General features: G+C 41.5%; 1 protein-coding gene across 5 annotated transcripts in view; it reads left to right on the forward strand.

The window, feature by feature from the left end:
- Positions 1-1,277: 1,277 nt before the first annotated feature.
- The window catches only part of LCLAT1 (lysocardiolipin acyltransferase 1), a 166,959-nt gene continuing 143,546 nt past the window's right edge, over positions 1,278-24,690 (forward strand). For 2 of the 5 annotated variants that reach the window (XM_066266827.1, XM_066266830.1), the window contains exon 1: positions 1,493-1,669. The gene's annotated coding sequence lies outside the window, so the exon portion shown is untranslated. Of the gene's footprint in view, positions 1,471-1,492; positions 1,670-24,690 lie in introns of those variants that run through there. The other 3 variants (XM_066266829.1, XM_066266826.1, XM_066266828.1) reach the window with 3 other exon arrangements.

The following is a 24,690-nucleotide window of genomic DNA, read 5'->3' on the forward strand; positions in this document are numbered from 1 at the left end:
CACCACTTCACCCCAAGAAAGGTCAAAGGACAAAAGGTGACATAAAGAAGAAACCAGGATGATTCATTTAAGTCAGTTAACCTTTATTCAACATCTACTATATTCTAATGTGTAGAGTTACTCAGTTGGCAGGTCTGTTCAGTTAGAGATAAACTATACATATTCATGATTTCAAAACCCATCTACAGTGCCTTCTGGGTTTTCCCTAGTCTGTCACATTAAAAAACTTGAAAACTTTAGGAGTAGGGGAAAGAAAATTTAGAGATCTCTTATTCTCCCAATCTCATTTTAAAGATAATAATATGGATTAAACTCACAGAGGTAATTGGCTGTTGTGTTGGTGTTTCCCTTTGCTAGTGTTTATCTTCCTTAACACAATTTTAGCACATCTTAAATATTTCACTATTTCTGAACAAAATTGGAAAGGGTATGTAGCTGACTGAGGAGAAAAGCACAGGAACTTGATTCACACAGAATTATAATTCAGCTCTATTGAAACTATGCATCCCTAACCTAAATACTTATTATTGTAACACCATAAATTTTGTGAGAACAGGAAACTGGTGCTTTAACAATTCCCCCTCCTTGTTTAATAAACAAATAAAATACATAAGCATACATGAATGGCTGAGAGGCGATGTGTGTGATGTGTGGCTGTGTTTAATTATCTTTAAGATCTTAATTCAGTGACTGTTGAAGGTCAGCAAGAGGAAGGCCTTGTGTAGGACATGAAAAGGGGTTTAATCAGGCCCCACCATTACAGAGTTTTCAAGCCCAGCAGGTGAGGGACAGACATGGCACGGTAGAAAGTGATGAATACCTTTTCCCAGGGGTATGATGAAAGGGCTGTGGGTGCTCAGGGAAGGGAACGGTGGTTCCCCAGCACTGGCGAAGTTCTGCACCTGTGAGGGAGAGCCTGACCTGCGTACCAGGAATCTGCGTTCTAATACCGGTTCTCCCTCTGATTTGCCGCGTGACTTTGCTCCGAGTACATTAGGCTTGTAAATTAAAACTGTCCAGATTTGTTTTCCACTCTGAAACTCTAGGAGTTTGAAGGGCTATCAGTTCGCTGGGACAATGCCCTCTGTGGTTTCCCGTTTCTATTACTGATCGACTCTATATCCCTCGCTCACTCAAACCCCTTTCACCCTGAGATCAGGCGAGAAACGCGTGAGGCCGCTTTAAGGCCGCCCTAGAGGACCCGGGCGCCGTGCCCCACCCCGCCCGGAGCAGGGGCGCCGCGCCGGGGTCCTGGGCTTCCCAAGCGGCCGGGGACGCCGTCGCGTCACGGCGCTCGCAGCCAATCAGTATAACGCCTGTTGGGACGCATTACTAGGGCGACGGGCCGGACGCATCCCGCTTCGGGATGAATTAGCGGCGGGCTGTATTCGGAGGTTGTGACCCCCGCGGATTCCCCAGCTCGCGCACGCGCCCTCCACGGTGTCGCGCGTCGTCCCCTGCTGGTCACAGGTGGGAGAGTGGGGTTGTCAGGTGGGGGTTACGGCGCGGGGAAAATGGCGGCGGTGGCCGAGGGATCCCGGAGTTGGTGGAGGGGGAGCGGCCCGACGGGCTCTTCCCCTTGAGCCGGGCCTCTCGGGCTGCGGCCAAGGTAACGGGCACCTGACCGAGAGTTGGGGTCCCGACGCAACTGGCGGCGTCGCCGGCACAGGTAAGAGGAGACGCGGGGAAGCGACTCCCCGAGGCAGGCGGAGGCGTCAGGGGCCGCGGGGCCGAGTCGTGAGGGCGAGGTGGCGCGGCTTGTGGAGGGCCTGGTGTTTTGGTGTCTGGTTGCTGTTTGCAAGTGATCGTCAGCCCCTCCCTCCGCCTCACCTGGGCGGGTCTGGCGCTGCACTGCTGTTAAATCAGATGTGCAGAAGAACGTCTCAGGAGGCCGCCATGTGTGAGCCTTCGACGTTGAGCTGTCGAGGGCAGGGGCTGAGCTGCCCCGTATGTGTACCCTCCGGGTACCAGTCACACACCTGTAGCTTCCAGAATGGTAGTGCCAGGAAAGGAAAGGTAGGCCTTACCCAGGGGCTGATGTCAAGACTGATCATTAACGTGTATTCTAACTTCTGCTTGCTCATTTGAAGAGAAGAAAGATAAAGATAGGGCACTTAGGTGTCGCTTCGTGATGTTTTGCTTCTTTGTACTTACCTGGATCAGGTGGGTTCATCAGGAGCATTGCATCTGCCTTCGAAGCTCATTACTTATATTCCATGTGAGGTGGCTGTAATGAAGACAGGATTGGGATTCAGGTTAAGCCCAGGGAAGTTTTGAAAATAAGTTTTGGTAAAGGTTTTATGGAGATAAAATACTGTCTTCATGTCAACCACTTACTTGGACAAAGACATTTCATGGAGTATCACTAGTTGGGTTAGTTTTCAAAAAAACTCGAAAACTTATCTTAATGAAAGCCCCGTTTAGCAAAACATATTTTTGAGAGTAAAAGATTATTCATTTACAAAAGTCTTTTCCTTTTTTTATATACTTTTTTTACTCTATGGCTACACAATACTTTGATGTGACAGATAAGCATAATGTTAAGGGACTTTTGGGTAGCAGGCTTGATTTTGTGGAGTGTCTTGTTCTGTTATTGAGACAGCACAGTGGCACTTTGTGTTTCAGTCATCAGTAGCTGTTTGTTGTCTCTGGAGTGCCTGCTATGTATCAGGCGTTGTGACAGTGAGGCTTCGCCAGCTTGAGCAAATAGGGCAGTTCGCTGTTCCTACCAGGTTCCTGGGCTGGCTGTTGTTGACAAACAAGAGGAAACAATGTGGAAAACCCAAAAGATTCCTTCCAAACTGGATTTGTGGAGGTTTGGTCAGTTTGGTCTGGGATTAGGTATGGTTTCCAGTTCCAACTCTGCCACTTAAAATAGCTTAGAGAAATCATATCATCTCTCTGTTAGCACCTTATCTCTGAAATGGGCAAAACATTTTTGTTCAGACAATCTCATTGTACTGTTGTGAGAACCAAGAATACAAAGGTTATGTGTTAAGTTGACATTTATCATTTCTTGCACATTTACTCTGCCAGGCACCATTCTGAGGGCCATCAAGGTGCTAACTCAGTCACCCAGAACCATTGTGAAGTAGGCACTTTCATCGTCTTTGTTTTAAAGATGAGGAAATTTAGGCACATTGAAATTGAGGTTATTTGCCCCAAGTAACACAACTAGCATTGTGATTCCAGCTTATACTCTTAATCACCATGCAGGTGTGTTACATGTTAAGGAGATATATATATATATATATATATAAACAAATTTTTCAATGAAGTAATTTTATTTGTGATCTTTTACGCTTGATCTTAGCCAAAAGGCCGAGAAGCGATTATTTGTGATCTTTTAGTTGTATAAATAATAACTGTGATTCATTCCTTGGCACCCAGTAGTGATTTATAGGGTGATGACTACAGTTTATTTTAAGTGGTATCTTCATCTTATCTTCGATAAAAGATATTTTAAAACAAATAAGCTAGGATATTTCAAACAGGGAGCACAAATCAATAAAGGAGATTTTAGTTTGTATTAAACTTAATAATTTGCTGGGTGACTTTTTAATTTTTTTAATTCATTTTAGAGAGGAGAGAGAAAGGGAGAGAGAGAGACAGAGGGAGAGATAGATAGAGAGAGAGAAGGTGGGGAGGAGGTGGAAGCATCAACTCCCATATGTGCCTTGACCAGGCAAGCCCAGGGTTTCGAATCGGCGACCTCAGCATTTCCAGGTCGACGCTTTATCCACTGCGCCACCACAGGTCAGGCTTGCTGGGTGACTTTTAGAAGAAAACAGGTTCATTACTTTGACATATTGTACTAACTTTTTTTTTTTTACAGAGACAGAGAGTCAGAGTGAGGGATAGATAGACAGGGACAGACAGGAGCGGAGAGATGAGAAGCATCAATCATTAGTTTTTCGTTGAGCATTGCGACACCTTAGTTGTTCATTGATTGCTTTCTCATTTGTGCCTTGACCTTGGGCCTTCAGCAGACCGAGTGACTCCTTGCTTGAGCTAGAGACCTTGGGTCCAAGCTGGTGAATTTTTGCTCAAACCAGATGAGCCCGTGTGCAAGCTGGCGACCTCGGGGTCTCGAACCTGGGTCTTCCAGGTCCGATGCTCTATCCACTGCGCCATTGCCTAGTCAGGCTGTACTAACTTTTTAAAGTTTCTATTTATAGAAAAAGATGACACGAATAAAAGTGGTTGGAACTTTTTTTTTTTTTTTTTCATTGAGCTTTTATGGAATTGCCCTATCAAGTTCCTGGGATGTAAAAATTAAATTCTAACCTTATCTTTGAGAAGTCCAGGGAGAAGCCTCAGGTCTAGAAATTTGTGGCCTGGTGAATGAGACAAAGAAAGAAATGATTAACTAATGCAGTGTGATGTAGTTGTGGTGGGTACAAAGGGCTTTGGCAATACATACAAGGGAATAGTTGCTTTTGCTGGGGTAGCCCTGGCCCAGAAAGGAAGGGAGCTGACTGCAGGATGAAGGGAGAAAGGGCTTCTAGCCAAAGGAGGAAGTAGTGAAGCATCAGTGTGAGTAGGAGTCCATGGGTGTCTAGGGGTCAGACCAGATTTTTTTTTTTTTTTTTTTTTTTTTTTTTTTTTTAACAGAGACAGAGAGAGAGTCAGAGTGAGGGATAGACAGGGACAGACAGACAGGAACGGAGAGAGATGAGAAGCATCAATCATTAGTTTTTTGTTGCGCATTGCAACACCTTAGCTGTTCATTGATTGCTTTCTCATATGTGCCTTGACCATGGGCCTTCAGCAGACCGAATAACCTCTTGCTCGAGCCAGCGACCTTGGGTCCAAGCTGGCGAGCTTTTTGCTCAAGCCAGATGAGCCCGCGCTCAAACTGGCAACCTCAGGGTCTCAAACCTGGGTCTTCCGCATCCCAGTCTGATGCTCTATCCACTGCGCCACCGCCTGGTCAGGCCAGACCAGAGTTTTGCAGGAGTTGCTTGGAGAAAAGCCAGGAACGATTAGGGCCGGGTTGTGAGTTCTTAGCTAAGATCCTTACTATCCTGTGGGCAGCAGGACCTATAGAAGGATCTTAATCAGAGAAATAATATGGTCGATCTCATGTAATGGAGAGGTGACTTTGGTAACAGCATGAAAGACAATGCAAGCAAGACCAGTTAAGGAGGGTAGACAAGAGGTGGTGAGGGAGTGAACCAGGGCATTGGCTGTGTTCAGAGTCTCACCACACACATGTTGAATGGAGGATCTACTGGCTGTTAAGAATAATGAAATGGGGGAGGGAAACACCGCTGAGAGTAAAGAGAAAAGTGAGTTTTTGTTTTGATTTTTTGGTAATATATGGTTAGAGGTTAGAAATATTGTTAACTCATTTAGGAAAAAGTATGGAGCAGGTAGTTCTTTTTACTGAGTTTTGGGAGAATTATAAACCTTTTAAGGTTGTTGGTTCAAATAATAGCTAACAAAATCAGGCTTATAACTTCCTCTAGCTAGCCCTCTAATTTCTGAGACTACAGAAAACTTAATTATGTCATCAAAAGTCAGCAGTGTCTAGTGTAAAGTTGGCTCCATTGGAGATTGGAGGAAAGCCACACAAAAGGAGTGGAAGGAATTCTCTAAGTCATGTTTGGTGTAAAATGCCAGAATGATGGTTATTCGAGTTTTTTTTTTTAAATCAATCATTATTTTATTTTATTTATTTTATTTTTTACAGAGACAGGGTGAAAGTCAGAGAGAGGGGCAGATAGGGACAGACAGTCAGGAATGCAGAGAGATGAGAAGCATCAGTCATCAGTTTTTCGTTGTGGCACTTTAGTTGTTCATTGATTGCTTTCTCATATGTGCCTTGACCATGGGGCTACAGCAGACCAAGTAACTCCTTACTCGAGCCAGCAACCTTGGGTCCAAGCTGGTGAGCTTTGCTCAAACCAGATGAGCCCAGGCTCAAGCTGGCGACCTCGGGGTCTCGAACCTGGGTCCTCCGCATTGCAGTCCGACACTATCCACTGCGCCACCACCCAGTCAGGCAAGTTTTTTCTTTTTTACATTAAGTTTTTAATATACTTACATAGAAGTCATTATAGTATGGAACTAATCAGAAGTGAATTCTCTAGTTATAAAGCTGATCTCCACTGAAACATTCATAACACAGTTGTTGTCTGGAACCCAACAACATAACTGATTATATTCCAAATCGACTGCGAGGTGACATTGCAAATCTTGCAAAGGATTTCATGAATTCACAGCAAGGTCAAGAACTGCTTAGATTCCATTTAACTGAAGTTTAAAGCAGACAACTATTTCCTGTTGGTAGAAATCAGAATAGTAGTTCCTCTGGTGGTGGTGGTAATGACTAGGAAGGGGCCTGAGATGTTGGAACCTGAGATGTTGGAAATGTTCTATATCTTGAGATGAGTGGTGATTATAGAGGTGTCTGTATATATGAAAATTTAAGTTGCACACCTAAGATTTGTGCACTTTACTGTTATGCTTTAATTTATGTCTTAAGAAGAGGTACTAGTGAGAATTTGGCAATGTTAGACCAGTAAACTTTTAAAAAGCTTTTTTTAAAGATTTTGTTCATTTTAGAGAGAGAGAGAGAGAAGGGGAGGAGCACGAAGCATCAACTCCTATGTGTGCCTTGACCAGGCAAGCCCAGGTTTTCGAACCGGTGACCTCAGCGTTACAAGGTCAATGTAACTTGCATCCACTGCGCAACCATAGGTCAGGTCTACCAGTTAACTTTTGATAAGGAAAGCCAGCAGGGTGATGATGAGAGAGGCGCTTAAAAGTTTTTTTTCTTTATTTTTCTTTACAGGGACAGAGAGAGAGTCAGAGAGAGGGATAGATAGGGAGAGACAGACAGGAACGGAGAGAGATGAGAAGCATCAATCATCAGTTTTTCGTTGCGACACCTTAGTTGTTCATTGATTGCTTTCTCATATGTGCCTTGACTGTGGGCCTTCAGCAGACCGAATAACCCCTTGCTTGAGCCAGCGACCTTGGGTCTAAGCTGATGAGCATTTTTTTATTTTGCTCAAGGCAGATGAGCCTGCGCTCAAGCTGGCAACCTCGGGGTCTCGAACCTGGGTCCTTGGCATCCCAGGCCAGTGCTCTATCCACTGCGCCACCGCCTGGTCAGACCTTAAAATTTTTTTTTTTAGTCTGACCAGTAGTGGTGCAGTGGATAGAGTGTCAACCTGGGATGCTGAGGACCCAGGCTCGAAACACCAAGGTCACTACCTAAGCACGGGTTCATCTGGCTTGAGCACACGCTCACCAGCTTGAGTGCAGGGTTGCTGGCTTGAGGATAGGATCATTGACATGATCCTATGGTCGCTGGCTTGATCCCAAAGGTCGCTGGCTTGATCAAGGGGTCACTGGCTTGGCTGGAACCCTTTGGTTAAGGCACATATGAGAAGCAATCAGTGAACAACTAAGGTGATGCAACTACAAGTTGGTGCTTCTCATCTCTCTCCCATCCTTTCTTTCTCTCTCACTTGAAAAAAATTTTTTTAAAGGTGCATGTGAGACTCCTGGGGAATAAATGATGAACTCTTTTTTTCAAAAATGACTTATTTTTATTTTTCAAGTTTTATTTTTGTTTACAAAAGCAGAGTCTACTAAATTGTTGTAAATGTGACATATTATTGTCTTGTAAAAGGCAAATGTGAAGTCAAAATTGTCATATGCTGTTTTACAGTTTGTTCACAAAATTATGTCCCAAACTCTCAGTTCATTAGTTTCTTGTCTTAAGAATTAGTGCATAGTTCCAAGTGTAACCTAAACTTTGGTAAACATAAGATACATTATGAAAATAAATTTATATTTTGTTTCTTTTGGGGGGAAACTCTAATCATATCTCTTTCTCATCTTTATGAAACGTGGCCCCTGAATCACTGAGTGGCCTTTCCCCCCGTACTATGCTGATTGCTCTTGGATAATGAGGAATTACAATTTCTTTTGCTGCAAAGTTTTGAATGTTACCATAGAGCTAAGAAAAGCCTTTGGTGAGTTCTGGGTGGGCTTCAGCCTGATTTGACAGAGTGTTCATTGCATCTCTCTACCTGATTCTCTCCATCTGGTGGTAGGGTTGTGGGGCTCCACCCGTGATAACTGGGAGGCAGATGGAAGAGCCTTCTGAGGAGCAGCCATCAGTGAAAGCTGTCTGAGGATGACTAACCAACAGTCTTTCACAGTTGAGGTTTCTAAAAACGTAATTGTTCACTTCCTCAGTGGAAGTAGATTACTGTTCTAGGGATGATAAAGGGAAGCCTTATGCTACCCTTAGTTTTCCATTTCAAATAGGAGATCAACTCCATTTTATAAGTGAATAGTTGGTCCTCTTGGGAGACCTCCTGGAGCAGGGATCTCGCATTTTGATGAGCTGGCATTCACTGGTGTCACAAAGCAAATGATGGAAGAAGATAGGAATGAGGTACTGATGAAGGAAGAGCAGTGAGTGGTAACACCCATTCTTGTGGCTGTGTGTGGCTGGAGGGTGGAGTGCAAAGATTGTTTTTAACCCCGACAGTGACTCTTCCCCACAGGAATGTTTAGGTGTCTTGGGGAAGGTAGCTTTGTCTGTGGTTCTTACTATTTCTGCTATCCTGTTGTAATACAAATTTCATAGAATTACGTAATTTCTTTTTATATTGGGTACCCTTTAAATAAAAATTTGCCTATTTGGCATTAGGAAGGAAAATGATGGTAAATAGGAGTGGTTTGAACATCAAAATGTTTATTTACTTAACTTGGACATTTTGGACAAGTACTTACCATGAATTTGGTGATGCAGACAGAGTTGAGTAAGACATGGTCCCTGTTCTTGAGCTTACTGTCTAGAAGGGGATATACAAATCAATGCTTTCAGTACAGAGATCATTGAAATTTTGTCATCTCTTGTCACCTCTAAGTTTTCTGTGATGAAAGGTAAGCTTGGCAGCTGACACACTATTATAAGGTTCATAGGTATTGATGGCGACCCTCTATTTTAATAGATCATAATAGCTGCCAACATTTATTGAGCACTTACTAGATACTGGGTTCAGTTATAAGTGCTTTAAGTTTTTAACTCCTTTAACCCTCACAACTTCACCTGTGAGGTAAATCTTTATTTTATCTATTAGAAAACGGAGGCTCAGGGAGGTTAAGTAACATTGATTTGAACCTAGGTAGACTAGTTCCAGAGTCTGTGCAAAAATGCCTGTTTTAATCCACTTTAAATTTAAAATATACTTTGTGAATGTGGCTTTCAGTGTGTTTGATTATTTAAATAGAGTATGCCCTTTTTTGTGTGTGACAGAGAGAGAGAGAGAGAGAGAGAGAAACGGAGAGATAGGGTCAGACAGGAAGGGAGAGAGAAGCATCAGTTCTTCATTGTAGCTCCTTAGTTGTTCATTTATTGCTTTCTGTAGAGTATACCTTTTATTACAAACTATATCTAAAGTTTCTGAATATCTATGCTGAATATAATTTTCTGTAGCTGTTTAGGGTTGATTCTCTCTATAATGGAGTTTTAAATAAGACATCTTTTTGTCCTTTTCAACCTTATTTTTAATTAATTTATTTTGTAAAAATTTTATTTATTGATTTTAGAGAGGAAGGGAAAGAGAGTGAAAGAGAAAGTGTCCGTTTCTGTATGTGCCCTTGACCAGGTATCGAGCCCACAACGTTTGCATTTTGGGACAATGCTCTAATCACATCAACTATCCAGCCAGGGCTGTACCTGTATAGATTTTTTAATTAAATTTAATGAGGTGACATTGGTCAGTAAGAGTACATAGGTTTCAGGTGAACATCTCTATAGCATTTGAACTGTTGATGACGTTGTGTGCCCATCATCCAAAGTCAATAATTTTCCGTCATTGTATATTTGTCTCTCTTTACTCCCCTCCTTTTTAATTTTTTTGTGTACATGATTGTTTTGGCACTCTTTTAATAACCTTGCATATTCCATTATAATATTCTAAAATTCATTAAAAATATGTTACTGGGTTTTAATGTTTGTGTTATAAATATACATGGTATTTTTATGATGTATTCAAACTGGAGAGTTTGTGAATTACTGGAATAACATACTTGTAATGTGAATAACTACAAGTTGAAACTTAAGTTGTATTTTTAGTATGCCTGTTCATTAGGACCAATTGATTAAAGGAAGAATTATGTTTGCTTTGTTCTCTGTAAGATGGGGAGAGAAGTGTAGAAGCAAATTTAAATAATCGAGAGTAGTCCTGGGAGTACTAAAGTGACCTTATTTTGCAGAGTTTATTTATGGTAGTAATGAAGCCAGCACACTTGAGCTTTTCTCCTCTACAGAGAGGAAATACACTAAAAGTCAGTTAATCAAGGTTGAAATTTTGCCAGAGCTACTGATATAAACAGTTCTTATCTAATGAGTGGGCTAATCTTTGGTGAATTAAGTGTACTGTTGGATACGATTGTTCCAACATATCCAGATTTTTTTAATCTAGATTTCTTTGACCCTCCAATATTAGGAGTGTTATATATTCTTATTTTGAATTAAGAACTCTAAAATTGTATCTGTGTCCCCCCCCCCCCACAACTGTACTTCAGACATCTTGGGGGCCTTTTCTATGCATATTTGTTAGCTCTTTACAACATTTCAGGAAATGGGTAAGTGTTATTAGTTTCTTGTGGCTGCAGTGACAAATTACCACCATCTTGTTAGCTTTATATACCAGGAATGAATTTTTTCACAGTTCTGGAGGCCAGAAGTCCAAAATCAGAATCAGTGGGCCTAGATCGAAGTATTGGAGGGTGGCTCCACCTCCAGAGGGTCTGAGGGAGAATCTGCTCCTTGCCTATTCTAGCTTCTGGTGCTTACCTGCATTCCTTGGTTTGCAGTAAATCACAGAGGCAGGGGCCTCTGTGGTCACATTGACATTGTCTTCTCTTTTTTGTCACCTCTTTTTTTTTGGAGCGTAAGTTTATCAGAGCTGGGGACAGTGAAAGGAGGGCAGGCTTAGGATAGAAGAAGTAACAGGAGAGAGTCTGGGCGGGGCTGCTTTGGCTCTTGAGCTGTTACAGGAAAGAAGTGAGCCACATTGGGCTGCTGAAGGCTTACTGGAAAGTCAGAGGAAGGGGGCGCGTTTATACAGGTTCAGCGGGTTAGCCCAGGATGAGCTGCTGCAGCCCATCACTCCCCTGGTAGCAGGTCTTGTGGGGATCCTTAGAGTTTAGGGAGAAAAGGCAAGCCTGAGAAAGAAAGGCTAAAGAAAAGGTGTAACATGCTCCAGAGGGAGACTACCCATTTGTCTCCTCAAAAGGTTATATAAATTTCAATTTAGGGCCCACACTGATAATCCAGGATAACCCCTCTCTTCTCAAAATACTTACTTTAATATCTACAAAGATGTTCCTCCCCTGCCCCCCCCCCCCGACATATAAGGTAACATTTACAGATTTTAGGGTATCTTTTGAGAAGGTCATTATTCAGCTATGGTATTTGTTAAGCTATGTTTTGTAGGTAAAGACATTAGATTAATTATTTTAAGTTATGCCCTGAATGGGTAGCTCAGTTGGTTAGAACATCTTCCCTCTACACCAAGTGTGCCCAGTGAGGGCACATACAAGAATCAATGGATACATGAATGGGTAGAACTACAAATCGATGTTTCTCTCTCTCTCTCCCCTCTCTCCCCCTCCCTTTCTCCTCCCCTCTTCTTCCCTCCCCTCCCCTCCCTTTCATCTCCCTCTTGTATCTGTAATTTTGCTGAACTCACTTATTCTGGGGGACTTGGGAATTGATTTCTTGGGATTTTCTATGTAAACAGTTGTCATCTGAAACAGTTTTTTTTCTTCTGTATGGCTTTTTATTTCCTTTTCTTGCCTCTTTGTATATTGAATAAGAGTAAGAATGGTAAGAGTGGACATCCTTGTCTGTTCCCAATAATAGAGGCAGTTCTGTGTTTATGCATTTTGTCTTGTTTTATTATGTGGAATAATGTTCGCTCTAGGTTCTTTTTAAGATACTCCTTATCTAATTGAGGACGTCCCCTTTTATTCCCATTTCTTTCCTGGGAGTTTTTCTCAGGAATAGGCATTGAAAATTTTTTTCAGGTATTGAATTTTACCAGATAGTTTTTCTGTTATAGATTTTTTTTTTTTTTTTACAGAGACAGAGAGAGAGAGGGTTAGACAGGGACAGATAGACAGGAACGGAGAGATGAGAAGCATCAATCATTAGTTTTTCGTTGAGCATTGCAACAGCTTAGTTGTTCATTGATTGCTTTCTCATATGTGCCTTGACCACGGGCCTTCAGCAGACCGAGTAACCCCTTGCTCGAGCTAGCGACCTTAGGTTCAAGCTGGTGGGCTTTTGCTCAAACCAGATGAGCCTGTGCTCAAGCTGGCGACCTTGGGGTCTTGAACCTGGGTCCTTGGCATTCCAGTCTGACGCTCTATCCACTGCGACACTGCCTGGTCAGGCTCTGTTATAGAATTACATGATCATATAAGTATTTTTTCAGTTTGTTAATATTGTGGATTGTATTAAATTGATTTTTAAATATTGAATTACACTTGCATCCTTGGGTTAAATTCAGCTTTTTATATATTGCTGAATTCTGTTTGCTAATATGTTAAGGAGTTGGTGTCAATGTCCATATATTTGCCTGTAGGTTTTTTTTGGGGGGGGCGGTTAATACTATCTTTTTCTTGGTTTTGCATCAGGGTAATAATAGCTTCATAAAGTGAATAGAGAAGTACTCCTTATTCCTGTGTATTCGGGAAGAGATTGTGTTAATATTCTGGAAGAGATTGTATTAATTCTTCTTTAAATATTTGGTAGAATTCTCTGATGAAACAGTGGGCCAGGTGATTTCTTTTCTAGGAAGTTTTTAATTACAAGTTCAATTTCCTTAATAGTTACAGGGCTGTTCAAATTATTTCCACTTTGGGTATGTTGTGAGCTTTAAAGGAATTGGTCCATTGACACAAAAGGTGGGACTCCTCGTGGCTGCTAGGCTGGGGTGGAAGTTTCAGCTTCTTTCTGGTCTTCCACCTATACTTCCTTGCTGTTCTTCCCATGGTCTCTCCTGACTCTGCTGGAAGGGGTTGGCCCTCTTAACCGTGCCAGGTGGTAATGTCCTGACTCTACTAGGCCTCGACTCATACCGTCCCCGTGGGCTGAGAAAGGGTGCCTCGTTACTGTCGTGGGAGTAGTGAAGTCCAGGCATTCCAGGTAGTCTTCATAGACAAGGCAGGGGATGTGGGTCTTACTACCTACCTCCTGGCAGGGAAGAAAGGTCGGCCTTTGATATTATCCCTGCAGGGGTGGGGTTGGGGTGGGTCATGTTGAGGCACATTACAGCCTGGTGAGAGTGAAAGTTTAGTATCCCTACATGGCCTTTGCTGTCATGGGTGAGGGCGGGCCACAGTTTATTTCTGTGTATGTGTCTGTGTTTCTGAAGTGCAGTGATTATTGTATAAAAGTTTTCTGTTTTGGTATGCTGCTCTTTTCTTGTTTTTTTTTTTTTTTTTTTTTTTTTTTTTTTTTTTTTTTTTGAAAGAGCAAGGACTTTTTATCAGCTTCCTTTGGTGTTTCTGGACTACTGGCTTCTTCAGTTCTGTCCATGTGGTATATGATGCAAAAAGAACCCCCAGAGAACTCACCATAGTGTCGTTCTGTGAGTCCCAGGGTCCCTAGCTGGTTTGCCTTTTCACAGTCTTCGTTTGTTATCCCATTCTCAAGCCGGCGACCGTGGGGTTTTGAACCTGTGACTTCAGTATCCTAGGCTGATGCTCTACCCACTGTGCTACCACAGATCAGGTCTTACTTCATTTTAAATGAGGTGGCTGTTCACTTTATTTTTATACTTTCTTATGGAAGAAAGCAGAGGAAATTAAGACTCATAAATTGGCCCATAAAAATACATTAATTTTTGGTTCAGTTGCTTGGAAGTGACTGTTTATGTCTTTATTTTTCTAGAGAGTAATTCTGTGGGTCACTGTTAGTAAAACCAAATGTTTAGTTTTTAGATCTGTTAGGAAGCTTGACCATCTGATGAATTAATTTATTTCTGCATTTAGTTATAAATTTGTAGTAAAGCTAAATTTCTGGCTTAGTACATGATAGAGAAGAATTTATCTTAGTGAAAAATTAGTTTTATGGAGGGACTAATTCAGTGTTTCTAGGGGTTGTCAGAGATCTTGAAGCTGTGCATTCTTTTCTAAACCAAGAAATAGACATTGTGCATAGTGATTAACCTGCCAGGAGGCCCTGGCAGGTTGGCTCAGTGGTAGAGCATCTGCTCTGCATGTGGATGCCCTGGGTTTGATTTCCGGTTAGGGCACACAGGAGAAGTGCCCATCTGCTTCTCCACCCCTCCCCATTTCACTTCTCTCTCTCTGTCATCCCCTCCCACAGCCATGGCTTGATTGGAGTGAGTTGGCCCGGAGTGCTGAGGGTGACTCTTTGGCCTTGGCCTGGGTGCTAAGAAGAGCTCATTTGCTGAGCAACAAGCAATGCCCCAGATAGGCAGAATATCGCCTTCTAGTGGGCTTGCCAAGGTGGATCCCAGTCCCGGAGTATCCTTCTGCCTCCCTTCATGTCACTGAATTAAAAAAAAAAAAAAGGTAGAATTTGAGAAAGTCTTTGAAATGTACCGAAAGGATTATTGGGTGTCTTCTATGGAAACTAGGTGATGTCTAGAACACATTTCATGAAGAGCTAATCTATAGGGTCTGTAGCTTTGTAAATTGTGAATAATTGACAGCAATGCAAATAATTCTTGTCCTTAGACATGCAAATTAATTTTGTTGGTTGGCAGTGCAATTGATTTCTTTTTCTCTTTTGGAAGAAGCCCACTTTGGATTGGTTAGGAAGACCCATATCATTCCCTGATTGCTTCTATGTTTGTACTCTTTGGATTCACTTTTGAACAAGTTGGAACATTTTATTTGTTTCATAGTTAACTAATGAGTTAAGTAAAATTATAGCTAGGTGTTCATTTTATTTATTTATTTATTTTATTTTTTTTTCATCTTTTCTGAAGCTGGAAACAGGGAGAGACAGACAGACTCCCGCATGCGCCCGACCGGGATCCACCCGGCACGCCCACCAGGGGGCGACGCTCTGCCCACCAGGGGGCGATGCTCTGCCCATCCTGGGCGTCGCCATGTTGCGACCAGAGCCACTCTAGCGCCTGGGGCAGAGGCCACAGAGCCATCCCCAGCGCCCGGGCCATCTTTTGCTCCAATGGAGCCTTGGCTGCGGGAGGGGAAGAGAGAGACAGAGAGGAAGGCGCGGCAGAGGGGTGGAGAAGCAAATGGGCGCTTCTCCTATGTGCCCTGGCCGGGAATCGAACCCGGGTCCTCCGCACGCTAGGCCGACGCTCTACCGCTGAGCCAACCGGCCAGGGCCTTAGGTGTTCATTTTATATTTGTATGGGAGACACAGTGTTATTTTTTTGTTTGCTTAAATTATCCTTTAAGCCAGACCTGTGGTGGCACAGTGGATAAAGTGTCCACCTGCAACGCTGAGAATCCCTGGTTTGAAACCCTGGGCTTGCCTGGTCAAAGCACATATGGGAGTTGATGCTTCTTTCTCCTCCCCCACTACTCTCTCTTCTCTTTCTCTCTCTCTCTCTCTCTCTCTCTCTCTCTCTCTCTCTCTCTCTCTTTCTCTCTTTCTCTCTTTCTCTCCCCTCTCTAAAATGAATAAATAAAATCTTTAAATTGTCCTTTAAAGAACTTGAACTCTGAATTTAGCTTGATAGGTTTGAATCCCAATGTAGCACTATTGTCATTATGATTTGGAGCAGGGAATTTTGTTTTTTAAGGTAAATCGGTTTATCCACTCTAAAAGGGGTCAAGTGCTATTTTTCTGCTGTAGTTGTGAGGATTTACAGAGATGTTGCTAGTAACACACTTCTCACAGTACCTAATAATGTCTTAAGAACTTTTCTATTACTGGGAGGCAGTGAGCAACTAATTTCATTTTAAGATTTAGTTTTTTAATCTGTAAAAAAAAATACAAAAACCAAAAAAGCAAGGGGACTTTTTACCTTGGTGGTTAGGTTGTAAAGTTGTCCTGGAAATAACTGGAAGGAATGGAACGAGGTGACCAATATTAGTTGCTTTTGGAAGGAAGAACATTTTAACATGCAAGTGACTTTGCTGTTCTGAGAAAGGGAAATACAGAGTTTGACCTGCTGAGCAGTTAGGACAGCAGCCTACTAATTCAACTCAGTAAACATCAGTTGAGAAGACCCTGCCCTGTCTGCCTTTGTACTAGGAAGAAGCATTAAGGCTGGCAGTGTGGCTCAACTGTGTTAACAGAAATATCTTTTTGCTTTAAAAATTTTGGAGAGCGGATTCAGTTACATGCAAGGCTTTAGAGCTGAGCACCTGTGTGTATGAATTGTGGGCATGCTTGTCAGGGAGTGGGACCTGGGGAGTCTGAATTCTGCTTAACCTAGAAATAACCATTTGGAGTTTTGAAGACACTTTTTGGGTGAGTAGGGATGTGGGGTAATTGAAGAAGAGAGAAGCAGGAAAAGTGGCTCAAGGTCATTTTATTTAAATTGACCATTCCCTCTGACCTTTAGCATTTACAAATGTTTTTACTTAAGGTTTTTTGTTTGTTTGTTTTTGGGTTTGTTTGTTTGTTTGAGGGTTTGAGGATGAGAGTGGATAGGAGTAAGGTAGAATTGGTGAATTGGTTGAGCTAGAACAGGGAATCCTCAGAGGCTGAGTGAATTTAAGTTCTTCAGAAATTAGCAGTGACCTGGAGCAGACCTTGGCCTTCTGTGGGTTGTGTAATTGGAGCGAGTTGGTTCAGTCCAAGGGCATCCTCAGCTGCTATTAGCTTAGGACAGTGGTTCTCAAACTTTCTGAAGTTGGGGCGCATTTAAAATCCTACAAATAATTGTAGGCGCACTATATACAAATTTCTGAGAAATATGTTATAATTAAGTCAAATATTAAAGAAAAAGATATAAAGTCTAAGCGTGCTTTCATGGTAATTAAACGAAATAAATACAACAAAATTAAATTTATTCTGACATTAAAAAACACTTTTATGTTACAATTTTTGAGTTATGCTGTTTAGAATTTGTAAAAAGGAGGGGTTAAAAATTTTAAAAATGACAAAAGAGTTATCTTTATATATATAGATACATTCTTAGTAAGATTTAGTAAATTTGGCAGGTTCCTACATGATTGTGTTAAGTTTCTTCATTCTTGTGTTTATGAGAAACATGAGCCTGATGTGTACTAGCGATTTCTTCAATGTTTGGGCATATATTTGAAAGGCAAACTCTCATTTCCTCGTCAATACATTGAAGAATTTCTCTCTTTTTACTCTTGTGTTGAATGCAGAAAACCCCTACCATATATATCATCTTTTTTTTTTTTTTTTAATTTTTATTTTTTTATTTTTTATTTATTCATTTTAGAGAGGAGAGAGAGAGAGAGAAAGAGAGGAGAGACAGAAAGAGAGAAGGGAGGGAGGAGCTGGAAGCATCAACTCCCATATGTGCCTTGACCAGGCAAGCCCAGGTTTTGAACCGGCGACCTCAGCACTTCCAGGTCGACGCTTTATCCACTGCGCCACCACAGGTCAGGCATATATCATCTTAACTTTACACCAAACAGAGGATAGAAGGAACTTGCCTCCAGTCTTTCTGGGGAACATGGGGGTAGTGTAAACAATCCAGCACCACAGCTTCACAGCCTTTTGCAACCTAATCAGGCAAGTGAGGTGGGTGGTTGGGTAGACTGTCAGCTTACAGCCAATTGCCCACACCTCTGTCCCCCCAAAATCTAAACTCCAAAAACCCTGTTGGATTTTTGGTCCCCAACAGGCACATATTTCTCTGCAATACCATAGGGCGCACCTGGAAATCTTCTAGGGTACATCAGTGTATCCTGGCGCACACTTTGAGAACTACTGGCTTAGGATAATGAAAATAATCCTCAATGGCAAGTGTTTACCTTGCGAACAACAGGAGTTTATACATAGGTAGATATATCTATAGTTAAAACTGGTTTATATAATACATTCATTTTGATGTAACCAAATTAAGTAGTATAAACAAAAGCAAGAGCTTGCCTAATACAAACATATTTTAAAGTTTGATGCAAAATAAAATGGGCCTTGTAATTTGGCTTTAGAATCAGAGTAAATTAGTAGAATCATGTCTGCTTTCTTTAGTTGAGAAGGTCTTTGAGTTTCTATAGCCACCTTTGGAACTTGAATATCCCAAGTATTATGGAGTACGGGGAGGGGAACTGCCCCTTGCTCTCTTTCCTCTGGAGATTGGGATCTAGGCTCAGATTTTGCTCTCACTATCCATATTCTGGCTAGGGGTATTGTCATCAGGGAGAAGCTGAAGCTCCAAGTACCTGGCCAGTGTTGACATTGCTGCCTTCCGCTCTCTCTGGAATGATGAGGAAGCGGTGAGAGATGGGAATGGGAGATGATGGATGGATGGATGGGACACATACTGGGCTCTCACTGCACTGTTCTGATATTCTCATTTTAAGCATTCTGATCATTATCATCCTCCTGGTTAATCCCGTCAGTACTTGAATGTCTCAGTTCCATGGGCCCATGATAGCTTTACTACACCGTGAGTCATCTACCTAGCTCACTACGCTGTTCCTAAACTTTGCTTTTCCTTTTTTCTCCCACTTGTCACCTTCACTGACTGAAAGACAGAGTTAGAACTCTTTCTGGGAAGCTAGCACAAAAAGGATGAGATAATGTGTGCATTGTGGGGAAAAATACATTCTGATGCTTCTGAATCATAGACAATTAACAAGGCAGTTTCTAGCTATTGAATGTACTTTCTAAAAGCTTTGAGTAAGTTTTTGTAATGGTTTCTATGCATAAAGTGTTTATCCTGTTTCATGAATCTGAACAAGAAGCTTCTGTGAATTGATCATGAATAGTTCTGTTTATGTTGCTGTGTTGTTGAAATGTTCTATGATTGTTTCATAAACTTTCCTTTGAAAAATAAACATTTCTGTTAGAGAGACACATTGTAAATTTTCTATTGATGCAAAATAAAATGTTGTTTCTGTTTGGAATTGGTTCATGGGATTCTTTTGAAATCTTCATGTTGAAAATGAGGTACCCTTTGGTTTAAAGTCCAAAATATTAAATGAAATATATATATTCTAGAGGTTGGCTCTTACATTTGATGCTGTGTACAATACCATGTTTTTATTTAACTTAGATGCATGTGTGACACCATTAGCTGGTATCCTTAGAGTAGTAAGGGATTTTGTGGGGGGTGGGGTATCTTAACTATGTGGATAACTGTGACAACTGATCCTGGCCATGTCCTCTCCCCCTGTATGTTCATGTTCTTCATGTTCTCATATCTGTCCATTGTCTGCTTAGAATCCCCAGTTGTTGCCTTTAGTCCCAGCTTGACTAGTACTCAGTCATTCTCAATCTTGTCTTTATTTTCTGTGTGGATATGTCTGTTTCTATTTAGTCATCTAGACTTGAACCCTCATACTCCTTTGACCCCTCTCCTTTTTTTTTCTATTGCTTTTTCTTTTACAATACTTCTGATGTTTTTCTCTCCTCCTTATCGCTAAACTTAATGTTGTTTTAATAGTCTACTACTTGTTTTCTAGAATAATAGCTTCCATTGATTGTGTATGTGATATAATTAAATATATATCTGGTCATTGAACCTGGTTCTGGACACAAAGTTTCAAATACCATTGTATTTTCCTGAATGGTAGGAATATCTTTTGTTCATCATAATGAGCCCCTTAAAACCATACCTGAGTTTATGCTACTGAAGTAACTCAGGGTGGGCTCCCCAGTAGTGTCCAGAGTGGGGTCTAGTCACACCCCCTGTGTGACTTAGCTGTTCATTAGAGGGTTGGCATTTTACCGCTCCCTTATCTCTGGGCTGGTAGAAGGACTGGCCATTGAGCTTGATTACATGGCCAGTGATTTAATTAATCATGTGTATGTAATGAAATCCCTTATATAAACTCTGGGGCAATAGAGTTTCCAGGTTGGTGAACACATTGATATGTTAGGAAGGTGACATCTGAATTTCTTGGAGAAGGCATGGAAGCTCTGAATCCCCCATTCCTCTCCTCCTAGACCAGGGGTCCCCAAACTTTTTACACAGGGGGCCAGTTCACTGTCCCTCAGACCGTTGGAGGGCCGGACTATAAAAAAAACTGAACAAATCCCTATGCACACTGCACATATCTTATTTTAAAGTAAAAAAACAAAACGGGAACAAATACAATATTTAAAATAAAGAACAAGTAAATTTAAATCAACAAACTGACCAGTATTTCAATGGGAACTACGGGCCTGCTTTTGGTTAATGAGATGGTCAATGTGCTCCTCTCACTGACCACCAATGAAAGAGGTGCCCCTTCCGGAAGTGCGGTGGGGGCTGGATAAATGGCCTCAGGGGGCTACATGTGGCCCGCGGGCCGTAGTTTGGGGACCCCTGTCCTAGTCCTTGCTCTACACATCTTCCACTTGGCTGTTCCTGAGTTGTGTCCTTTATAATTAAACTGTAATCATTTACATATAATGTTTTCAGTGACTTCTGTGAGTCATTCTAACAAATTATAGCACTTGAAGGAGGGCTGTGGGAACCCCAAATTTGTAACCAGGTTGGATAGAGGTTTTGATATCTTGTGGACGTCTGAAACAACGGTAGTCTTGTTGGGTACCTTGCCCTTTAACTTGTGGGATCTGACTGTCGGAATTGTAGGATACACAGTTGGTGTCAGATAATTGGTTTCAGAATGCACTGTGCTTACCCTTTGTCCGACATTGTGGTATTTTAAAAAAATTTTATTTATTGATTTGAGAGAGAGAGAGAAAGAAACATTGATTTGTTGCTCCACCCATTCATGCACTCATTGGTTGACTCCTGTATGTGCTCTGACCAGAGTTTGGTGCATTGGGACGATGTTCCAACTGAGCTCCCCGGCTAAGGCAAAGATTTCTTTTTAATGTAATACTCAGCACAGATAGGTAGGTAGGTTCTTATTTTATTGTCCTTGCTTTACAGATAAAGGAAATGAAGTTTCTAAGAAGACATATAACTGACCTAGAGCCACAGAGCAAGAGGTGTTGGAGAACCCAGTGCTTCCTGACTTTAAAACCTTCACTTAACTGTATAAGCAGAGCCCACTGGCTTCCTTGCTCTACATGTTATCCCTCCACTCTCCCCCACTTCTCCCTCTGGCAGCTGTGGACCAAGGACTGCTTTTTTTAAAATACACTTTTTTTTGTATCACTTTTGAATTCAAGAACTTTCAGTTTTCCATCACTGCAGGATAAAACCTATACTCCATAGTCAGCCATTCAAGGCTCACCATAGTCCATCAAATCTAAATTAATAATACTGTCCCAATGTTCATATAGAACAAATACCTGTTCTCTTTCTTGGCTGAACGACTCAGTGTGTATCTCCAGTGAAGTGCATTGGAGTGCATATATAGAAGATATATCTTCCAGTTCATTATAAGCTGTAATTGGGAAGTCAGAATATATTAAAAGAACATCAGCATGAAAATAGCACATGCTAACCTAGTGAGCTGTACAGAAATTGAAATGCTTCTGGAATTCAAAAGAGGAACTGCTTCATGGAACAGGTATATTTTGAGCTGAGTCTTTTTTTTAATTTTATTTATTCAATTTTAGAGAGGAGAGAGAGACAGGGAGAGAGAGGAGAGAGAGACAGAGAGAGAGAGAAGGGGGGAGGAGCTGGAAGCATCAACTCCCATATGTGCCTTGACCAGGCAAGCCCAGGGATTCGAACCGGCGACCTCAGCATTTCCAGGTCGACGCTTTATCCACTGCGCCACCACAGGTCAGGCTTTGAGCTGAGTCTTAAAGAAATGGTAGGACTTTGTTAACAGTCATGGCTGGGGAGGGGACCCTTCTGGCAGGAAGCCTCTGAGTAAAAAGAAATGGAGTAGGTTGTTGGGCATGCATTGAAAGCTGGGGTTGGTGGCAATGAATACTTCTGTTTATCTGGAGGGGACTTTTCTGAAGCCAGGGACTACTCCCTGTCTCACAGGCTTCAGCAGATTATTTTAACTAATGAAGTTGTGCTAAATCTTTCTTTTGTGAAGCTAGGATTGTTTAAAATGAGCCAAAAGCTACTTTAGGGCCAAACTAGGTGATAAGGTTGGGTGATTTTGTTGGGTAATACCAATTTTACTTAAAAAATAAGGTGTAAATACAATCAAGAATTACCTTTTTAGCCTGACTAGGCGGTGGCGCAGTGGATAGAGCATCGGACTAGGATGCGGAGGACCCAGGTTTGAGACCCCGAGGTCGCCAGCTTGAGCGCGGGCTCATCTGGTTTGAGCTTAAAGCTCACCAGCTTGGACCCAAGGTCGCTGGCTCGAGCAAGGGGTTACTTGGTCTGCTGAAGGCCCATGGTCAAGGCGCGTATAAGAAAGCAACCAATGAACAACTAGGGTGTTGCAATGAGCAATGAAAAACTAATGATTGACGCTTCTCATCTCTCCGTTCCTGCCTGTCTGTCCCTGTCTATCCCTCTCTCTGACTCTCTCTCCGTCTCTGTAAAAAAAAAAAAAAAAAAGAATGTATAGAGAGCATTCATGGAGAAGGGGAACAAGGGAGACAGAACCTTCAGACCTCTCTGAAGTCAATGGTTGCCGTTGATGATTACATCTACTTCTAAGGCTTCACTTTTTATTACTGGCATATGAAAAAAGCAAAGTTTGCCCAGATTGAGCTTTTTCAAATTTAATAATTTTTTCATGTGTTAAATTCTTGATTTGAAAGAAATGTTTGTGTGTGTGTGTGTGTATGTGTATATACTGCTCACAAAACTAGAGGATAGTTTATCGCTTCATATTTATTTTGAAATATCCCCTAATTTTTGATATATTAACACAGAAGGAAAGGATCATGGACTGAAGGCTGCATTGGAAGTTGCTGAGATATGTGTTGGAATCCATGGGAGTCTGAAAAGACCAAAGTAACAGGCTTTATTGAAAGGAAGAAAGGAACCCTGCCAGGCACTTCGGGGGGGGGGGGGGAGAAGGGGGCATCGGTTACAGACTATGCGGCGAATTTTATAGGGCTTGGGAGAGCCTGAGGGGTACTGAGTCAAAAGTTCTGGTATGTTTCCTTTTATGGTTTTAGGATTTCAGCTTTCTGGAATGCTCCTCCTTGGGTGGTTGATCAGCTTTCTGGAACTCTTCTGCCTCAGGGGAGATTATCCAGTAAGTGAGGGTGAGGTCAGGCAGTCAGGTGGGACAACAAAAGGACACTTGGAAGTTCTGGTAAATTCATATATCTATCAATATGGAAGCCTGTTTTCTTTTCTTATGAAAATGAAAGTGCCCCTAGAGTCAGAATGCACATTGTTCTTGCATTTGGTAAACTGTTTTATCTCTCATCTTCTTTATAGATATTTTAATGATAGTCAGATAGGGTTTATGCAAAATATTTTTGATTTACCAAGTCTTAGAAATAGTTTTTGCAGAGAGGCAGGATACATACTGTATCTTTTCATACTCATTTCTGATATTATTTTTTGGAAAATACCCAAGAGCCCTATTAGAATAGTTTTGCAAGTCTTGCCAGCCCTCTCCCCACCCTCCCATCATGTAATGGAATCTTTGTGTCATATTTAGCTAATGCATTAAATGAGATTTTTAAGTCACAGAGATGAGGAGAAGAGATTAGCTGTGGATGGCTGTGTTGTCTAAAACTATTTTTCCATTAAACAAATTGTAATTATGGCTTTCTCAGCATTCTCTCTGGAGTTTAAAAAATAATGAAATGATTTGTTATCTCTGAATACAGTTGATATTCAGGCCCTCAACAGATTGAGTGATGCTGCCACATTGGAGAGGGCAGTCTGTTTTTCTGAGTTCACCAATTCAAATGCTAATCTAATTTTGAAATACCCTCACAGACACACCCAGAAATGTCTAATCTGGGTACTCCTTTGCCAGTCAGACTGATACATAAATTAACTGTCACAATGTGCCTCTTAGTAGTGAAAGGAATTGACATTATTAAGACTCTTTATTTTAGTTAGTGTCTTTGGGATAAATGAGCAGGCAGGCATACAGATGTAAAGATAAATATGATTTAGGGAATTTAATTCACTATCAGGCAAATGGTATAAATGGTGCCAAAGAAAAGTAAAAAATAAAATCCCTACAAATGTATATGAAGTAAAGGAATGTTGAAATGGATTGCAAATGGAGACAAACGTGATTTGTGGGAGGGCAGAAGCCAGGGAGCAGTGATGGACGTCAGCTGAAACCTCTACCTGACAGGAGAGTCTGCAGATCTCTGTAACCTACAGCGTATAGAGTTGTACAATCTCGTAAGAATGAGAATGTGATCTGGTGGAAAGGCGTGCTATGATAGTGCCTAGTTTTCCATGTTTATTCTTGTACATGTTACTGTGATTTACAAGGGGGAGCTGAAGGGTATTTGAGAACAGTTCTGAACCCTCTTGGAGCCTGATGAACCATCACTTTGTTAATGAATGCAGACTTTTAAAAATAATTTGGTTTTAATTAGATCATTTAAGTAATTGGTTATGCACAGATCCAGGTTTGGATTTTCTTACAGGAGTTATTTTTCTTTCTTCTATTTCTTTAAAAATTTTTTTTTATTATTAATTTTAATGGGGTGACATTGATAAATCAGGGTACATATGTTCAGAGAAAACATCTCCAGGT

The sequence above is a fragment of the Saccopteryx bilineata genome, chromosome 3 (assembly GCF_036850765.1).
Source record: "Saccopteryx bilineata isolate mSacBil1 chromosome 3, mSacBil1_pri_phased_curated, whole genome shotgun sequence".
NCBI classification, from domain to species: Eukaryota; Metazoa; Chordata; class Mammalia; order Chiroptera; family Emballonuridae; genus Saccopteryx; species Saccopteryx bilineata.